This window comes from Lampetra planeri, chromosome 4 (genome assembly GCF_965212315.1).
Source record: "Lampetra planeri chromosome 4, kcLamPlan1.2.h2, whole genome shotgun sequence".
Classification (NCBI taxonomy): Eukaryota; Metazoa; Chordata; class Hyperoartia; order Petromyzontiformes; family Petromyzontidae; genus Lampetra; species Lampetra planeri.
This window is the reverse complement of record NC_136110.1, coordinates 28316728-28324256: the sequence shown is the minus strand read 5'-3', so window position 1 is coordinate 28324256 and position 7529 is coordinate 28316728. Positions and strand designations below refer to the sequence as shown.

At 43.2% G+C, this 7529-nt stretch overlaps 1 non-coding gene across 1 annotated transcript; it reads right to left on the bottom strand.

Annotated features, from left to right (window-relative positions):
• Positions 1-7457: 7457 nt before the first annotated feature.
• TRNAA-CGC (transfer RNA alanine (anticodon CGC)) lies at positions 7458-7529 on the bottom strand. The gene has a single exon. It is a non-coding gene; the product is annotated as a tRNA-Ala (tRNA).

The following is a 7529-nucleotide window of genomic DNA, read 5'->3' as shown; positions in this document are numbered from 1 at the left end:
TTCCAATAGATACTACTGACAAAACAAAGCATTCTGTGGGGTGTGTGGGGTGTGTGGGGGGGGGGCATAGGGCTGACCTCTCTGTGTAACAAAAACTGCCTTATCGGGAGCTAAAACAGACCCACGGATAATGGCATGCGGCACTTTAGCTGCAGTGTCGTACGCGTCTCACTTCTCTCTTCAAAGGGTGAGTGGGGCTACTATCATTGCTCTTACATCCTTCTTAGTACAGAAAAAAGACGTCTTATACGAATAAGCACATTACCATTTCAAAGCCGCCTCTTCTCGCTGCTGAGAAATCCGTATATATCCTACAGTACCCGTGCACAGTAAACAACTTTAATGTGAGCCTGAGATGAATGTACATCGCAATAAAGCATTGAAACACGGGTTACGTGACATTGTACTTAATGTGCCCGGTTATTGGTCGGCAAAATATCGCATTCATGTGAAGAAACGTTGATTCAGCAGCATACATCTTCCCCTGTGCCAAGTTAATTTGTGCTTTTAGCTGCGACGGCTCTACTGTGCTACCATTCCCAGGGGCCTCGGCATTTAAATTAAACGGCGGTCCTTTTCAAAACGTGAGCTCACAACAAAACTAAGAAGCTGCATCGACAACGCAAAGCACGGCACCAAATGTGTAGAAGTCCATTTGTTGTGAAACGAGGATGGCAAATATGAAGGTGTAATTCTAGATTTGAAGCTTTCGTGACTGCAAGGATTCATATTCTTAGGTTTTTTCGGTAAAGTCACGTAGGTAAAAAATTAAAATTAATAAAAGTAAAATAAAAATAAAATAAAAATCACGACGTTTCGGAAGCTTGTGTTGCCTCCGAAACGTCGTGATTTTTATTTTATTTTACTTTTATTAATTTATTTTTTTTACCTACGTGACTTTACCGAAAAAACCTAAGAATTTGAAGATGTAATTTTCACAAGCGTGACCGTCACGAGCAGTGGCCTCAAAAATCTGACAACGCGTGGATGTGACGAGCAATGTAGGCACGCACTCCACACTAAACAAGAAAGTAACCCATTGCAAGAACTCTTTTAAGTTCAAATGAATCTGATAGCCTCCTGTTCCACTCATTTTCTCTGAATTGCCATTGATGAGCAATCCCAAGAGGGCAACAACTCGATGAGCTGTGCAGACTTATGTGACGGCATCCCACGCAGACAGTCGTTTGTGCAACTAAACACCATCACCGAGAAGGTGGTAACACCCAGTCCACAGCGAGAGATGCACAACAACGCCACCACACGTGCAGGCCACTGCTAAGATCTCAATGAAGCAGAGTCTAACGCATATACGCACGTACACGTGGATGATTGCATCTCTTCTTCTTGGTTCTTTCGGTAAAGTCACGTAGAAGGGAAGTAATAAAATAATAAAAATAAAACATAATAAATTAATTCTTGTGAGAATTAATTTATTATGTTTTATTTATTAATTCTTGTGAGAATTAATGTATTATGTTATATTTTTATTATTTTATTACTTCCCTTCTACGTGACTTTACCGAAAGAACCAAGAAGATGAATCTCTGCAGTCACGAAAGCTTTAAATCGAAAGATTGCATCTCTGTTGTGTTTATGAGTTCTACGGCGTGTGCTGCGAGTACAACGTCTGGTGTTTTTACTCCACCGTTGGAGCTCCCTGCTGAAGAAGCTTTCGGCACGTGCAGCGAAACGTCGGACGTCCTTCCGAGAAATGCACAGTACAACCCGAAAGTACATCGGAGCGCTATCCGGCACAACTGCGTAAAAGCCACGTAGTAGCATTGCACAGGCGGTGTTATAAACGTAACGTTTACCAGCCTCTGTAAATAAACCGTATCGGTCACGGCGAGGTTGATTGACCCCGTTTCGCCAACCTGGTCAGTGTATCTTGGTGAAAGGCGAGCCCAGGACCAGTTCAGTTATCGTACTCTTCATTGAAGTTAGCCATGACCTGCAATCAGTGTCAGGTCTCCGGGGTCGTTACACAGTGTGCCTAACACCACTGGGTCACAACTCCCAACTGAATAAAATGGTTTTCAAAAAAAAGGGTGGAGAAGGGCAAGTACAAAGCAGAGGCGGAATTACGAAAGGATGCTTGAAAGTGAGAAGGACATCGGTTACGGGAGAAGTTTTGCGCCCTCCCCCGCCCGAGGGATAGAAGCTCAAACAGTCCAGCGTGGGCGCAGGAGCGAATGCGACCTTGCGACTCTATGGCTTAAGCGCGTGCCGCTCTACAGAATGGATGCTGTCGCCTGCCAAGCCCGCTTCGAACCAGCAACTTGGGCCCGTTGATGCTCGCGTCCACGGCGTTGGCGTTGCGGTGATGTGCGTGACGAAGCTGCGGGGATGCTCGCGGATGAATGCAACGGCATCATTTGGACGAATCTGCGCTCAATCGCAATTCTCGCAATTCCAATGACACAATACGAATTGATTGATCTTCTTGGTTCTTTCGGTAAAGGCACGTAAAAGGGAAGTAATACAATTATAAAATAATAAGAAAACATAATACATTTTTATTATTATTTTATTACTTCCCTTCTACGTGACTTTACCGAAAGAACCAAGAAGATGAATCCCTGCAGTCACGAACGCTTTAAATCGAAATTTATACGAATTGATTGGCACGTGATGTTTTTTTTGTAAGTTTCGTTCTACGTGATGTAAAACATACACTTTAAATAATAAGTGCACGCTCGTGACTGCCGGTCGTGTCATTGTTACCTTTTGCAATGATTTCATTTTGCGTGTTTTATACTGGACTCGAGAGCTCGACAAAGAACATTTGCACTCCTAATGAGAGCACGCGCCTTTGCGCATGCATCCCCGTGGGTTTTATTTGAGCCCTGCGGCAGCATGTACTCTGCAAGTCGCAGAGGTGGAACAAAGTCATTGTTATGCAAGTCCAAGTCGAGTCGCAAGTCATCAAATTCATGACTCGAGTCTGACTCGAGTCCAAGTCACATGACTCGAGTCCACATCTCATAGGTGGGACAAAGTCATTGTTATGCAAGTCCAAGTCGAGTCGCAAGTCATCAAATTCATGACTCGAGTCTGACTCGAGTCCAAGTCACATGACTCGAGTCCACACCTCTGGCAAGTCGAATGCGAAAACTAACCTTCGCAAGAAGCGTACTGTTGCGTAGGCTCCAAGTAACGCCAGTGGACTTGAAGGATTTCCAGCGTCTTGTTTCAAAGTTCCCTGTAACTTCTCGGATCTTACCCGTTGCTCTTCATCTTGTCAAACGGACCGCATCTTCAAGTTGACGAAGCAGCGTGTTTCTCCACAACGAAGGTGTTTTTGTTGGGTTGGATTTATTTCAGCGAACCGTCGCATATTTCAGTTTTCAGTTCATTTGTTATAGCCCTGTGAGTAATTTGGCTCTTGAATCAGGTGCAACCGCAACAAAGAAAAAAAAACATCTTAAAGTGACGATGTGACTATGTGCAAACAGAAAATCCAAGAAAATACAGCAAAATATTGCATAAAAAGCACTGTACACCAACGCTGTGTGCAAAAATCCCAGTGGGATGCAAGTCAAACAACAACCACAAGACAACTTAGATTAAAGCCATCATTCTAACTCCGTACTACAACAAACAAACATGGCCAAACCAAAAAACGTTTCGAAATCACCAAAATAAAGGCATAAGCAATGTAACAGTGATCATATGGCGGTATACCCGGTCCCAGATCTTCTGCCTTCTTTGAATTTTTTGAAAATCTGAACACCATTTGTGCTACACAGTCAACAATGGCCATTGTACTAGTAACCCACAATAATATTCCAGTTGTGTCATGAGATTAAGACATGTCCATTTGGATCTCTTGAAGCGAGCATTGCCCTCACTCTGCGTCGGAGAACATCCCAGGAGGGTACCACTTGTCACGTGCCTTCGGTAGGCCTCTTCATCCACACGAGCGACGCAACTTGTGCATGTCCGTTGAGCGGTATTGCCTGTCAATCAAACATAAATGTTGCACTTCCAGAGCTGTAATCAACCAGATTAAGAAAAAAACTCAAAATTAAATATCCTCGGGTGCAAGTCGTTGGTGGCTTGACAAGAGACCATCGATTCACTCTTGGGAACCCAGTTTAATTACGGACGGCTCAAGCTGGGATTCAAACCCAGGCTCTCAGTGGTGCCAGCTTATTGCTTTGGCCCCTTAACCACCGAGCCAATTTAAATATATTTTAAAAATAATCATTATAAACGTTGAGTCACAAACACACACCCACACAGCAAAGGACACGCAGCAGAGCCCCCCCTTCCTTCAAAAGCACGCTTGAATGAAATCTCTTAATTTTTCAGACATTATAATAGTTTGATTTCATACGGCAAGACGATATCGAACGACATCATTGGCACTGGTGAGATGAATAAGCTTGGCCAACAGCCAAATTCCACTGCTCTTTTTGCCGAGTGCCTGGCAGAAGGGGGTGGGAAAACCCCATAATCCCATTATAAGCGTCGTGGAAAACAACGTACACATCGAACTTGTGACCCTACACCTGGTGTGATAAAACTGCACGCCCACTGAGAAAATAATGAGACAAATACCTTTTTTAGAATCAAATTAAACTCAACACACATAACAACGTTGTCGCTATGCGATGTGAATACCAAGAATGTTTTATTGGGGGAAATCTAGAAGAGTGAAAAAAGAAAGTGCCAGTCCATCTGTCGGCTGCTTTGACTCCACAATCTGTCTCTCATTATTGCGAAGATGCAGCGGGCACGGGCAGCCTCCCAGAGGAGGCATAGAACAATCATCGACAAATTCCACCCTTTCTCTGAACCTACCACAATTCAGAATAGACTCTCGGGAACCAAAAACAAAAAACATTACGTCTGTTACGGTTGTTTTTTTGGATTAATATTCTTTCATTCGCAGCATGCCTCGGCAATAACTAGACTTTTAAAAAAGACAGCGGAACGATTTGCTGTTTGAACAAGAGAAAGTGGTTGGAGGCGAGGTGAAGTTTAGAGAATGCGTGTGTGGGGTGTTGCGTGTAAGTGTGTGTTGAACTTCTTTGGCCGCTCAACACAGTTGCTCATCACGTGGAAAATGTATCGCAGCAAAACAATTAAAATAGTCTCCACGTATTATTCGGCTCTTTCGGTAAAGTCGCGCAGATAGAAAAAAATGAAAGTAAATAAAATAAAATAAAGAACTACGACGGTTTTTTTTCCTGATGACAATCGCTTGTGTTGTGATCGAAACATCGTAGTTTTTTATTTGATTTTAATTATTTTTATTATTATTTTTATATCTACGCGACTTTACAGAGAGAACCTCCCACTCCCAGCTCCACCCACTCCTAGCCCCGCCCACTCTTAGCCCCGCCCACTTCCCCCCCCCCCCCACACCCCCCCTGGCTCCTCCCCCCTCTCTACACCTATATAGCCTCTTGTTACAGCAGCCCTTTTGCCCACTTCAGCAGCTGTTTCTTGCTGTGGTTGTCCCACCTGATGACGGACGCTTGTGTTGCGCCCGAAACGTCGTGATCTAATTTATTTTGTTTTTTATACCTACGTGATTTTACCAAAAAAACAAAGAGTATTGATCCCATGCAGTCACGAAAACTTCAAATCTCGATTTTAAGTCTAAATTTGGTCGAAACGTAATGTGCCTAATGTCACCCGAGTGAGATGGGTGCTGTATTTCACATTTTTTTTGCCACTGAGCCCAGACGGCCTCCCCCCACAAACTTCAATATGTTGCTGCTATAAATTTCCACGCGACAAGCCACTTTTGCTGAGCTACCATTTGTGGCCCCAGTTTGTTTGTGAAAAATATTATAAAATCTCAGTTGGGTTTTACTTGGAAAGATATATATATATATTTTTGTATTTGTATTTATATTAATTTGCTTGTTTACTTTTCCTATACTTTGCACTCCTGTCATGTTCTCTATTATTATTGTAAAGTTCTGAACCGCCCCTTACTCGAACATCTGTGAAAAGCAGCTTTGTAGCTCATCGGATTTCTTTCTCATGCTCAGGCATCATGAAAGCGATAGCCGTGTGACGTCATCACTTCTTCTTGTGTGAGTGGAAATTGAGTGGAGCATCCAAACGTGAGGTCACGAGTTCAAACACAGCATTATTTCTCATAAAAAATATATTTTTTTCCCCTCCCAAAATTTAAAGCAATCGGCAAAACGGAAATGTTTTCATATTTATTTCGTATTTTTCTTTAGTCCATATGTATTTTTAAAGAATATTTTAAAAAGCCATCTCATCCTGAACGATGTCATAAAAATAAAGCATTGCCCTCAAACATCGAGTCTACAATAGCGTAGTGGTAACTTCGCTGCCTCTAACACAAACGGACCTGGGTTCAAACCTAACAAGCAACTGTTTGCAGAATTATAATCAAATTGCGTGGTGACGTCAGACGCACGCTTGCGCAAGGCGTCATAGCGGACATCCTGGCATGCGTGATGACGTCCCCGAGCGTCTTCACAATTTTTATGAAAGAGTTTATACCACTAGGGGGCGCTCTCGCCACGAGGGGGCGCTCTTTCATTGAAAACCCCAATTAACACCTAAATTTCTAGCAAACAAAATAAGTAAACACGTTTTTGTTACCATTCCAGCTCTAAGCAGCGGCTTCACGCATAATTTACGACGAAATACCGGCAGTTTGCATTGGGAACATGCCGTGAAAACGGTAAAATCCATCTAGAAGGGCGCTATTTTACGACAAAACAGAGTTAAAACCGCTATTTTGTGATGAAAAACGGTCGTTCGAGCAAATGCAAGCATTAAACACGTTCCTTCGGAGTGGGCAGGTAGGAACTTGGTTGGACAGCGCATTCGTGCACGACAGAAAGCTCACGGTCACGTGATGCACTTCAACCAATCCCGGAACGTACATGTTTGGGAGGGGCTATGCACGACAGACAAATACTCCCTGGTGGGCAGTGTGAAACTGTTGTTCCTACTTGTATAATTCCACTCGTTGAGTTATCCTTCAGCGATGAGGACTCCAGACTGATTTTCCTCTCACCCACTCCGTTCGACAACCACTTGGCAGGTCACAACACTTTTCTCTCGGCTTCCTCCACGCACTGCTCAAATTTGGAAGTCCATCCTACGGTTTCAAGTCTAATTATCTTGCTAATTTCCATAAATATTTAGATTTCACACTTGATGATGATTGCTTGTGTTGCAGTCGAAACGTCGTGAGAATTTAATTGTTTTATAATTTTATTATTTTACTATTTTCCTTTCTACGTGACTTTACCGAAAGAACCAAGAATATGAATGCCATAAACATGTTAACTCCTATCGACTACAACTTTGATTGTAGTGCTGTTCTTAGCTGACCGTATGACATGTTGGTCTTCTGGATCTATGCTCAGCAACCATAAACAAGCAAACGTTTTGTGCAGGCCACGCATATTCCTTCGAGTAAAATTGTCCACTGGCAAAATATCACCTCGTGGAGATGCCGGGGATTGAACCCGGGGCCTCACACATGCGAAGCGTGCGCTCTACCACTGAGCTACATCCCC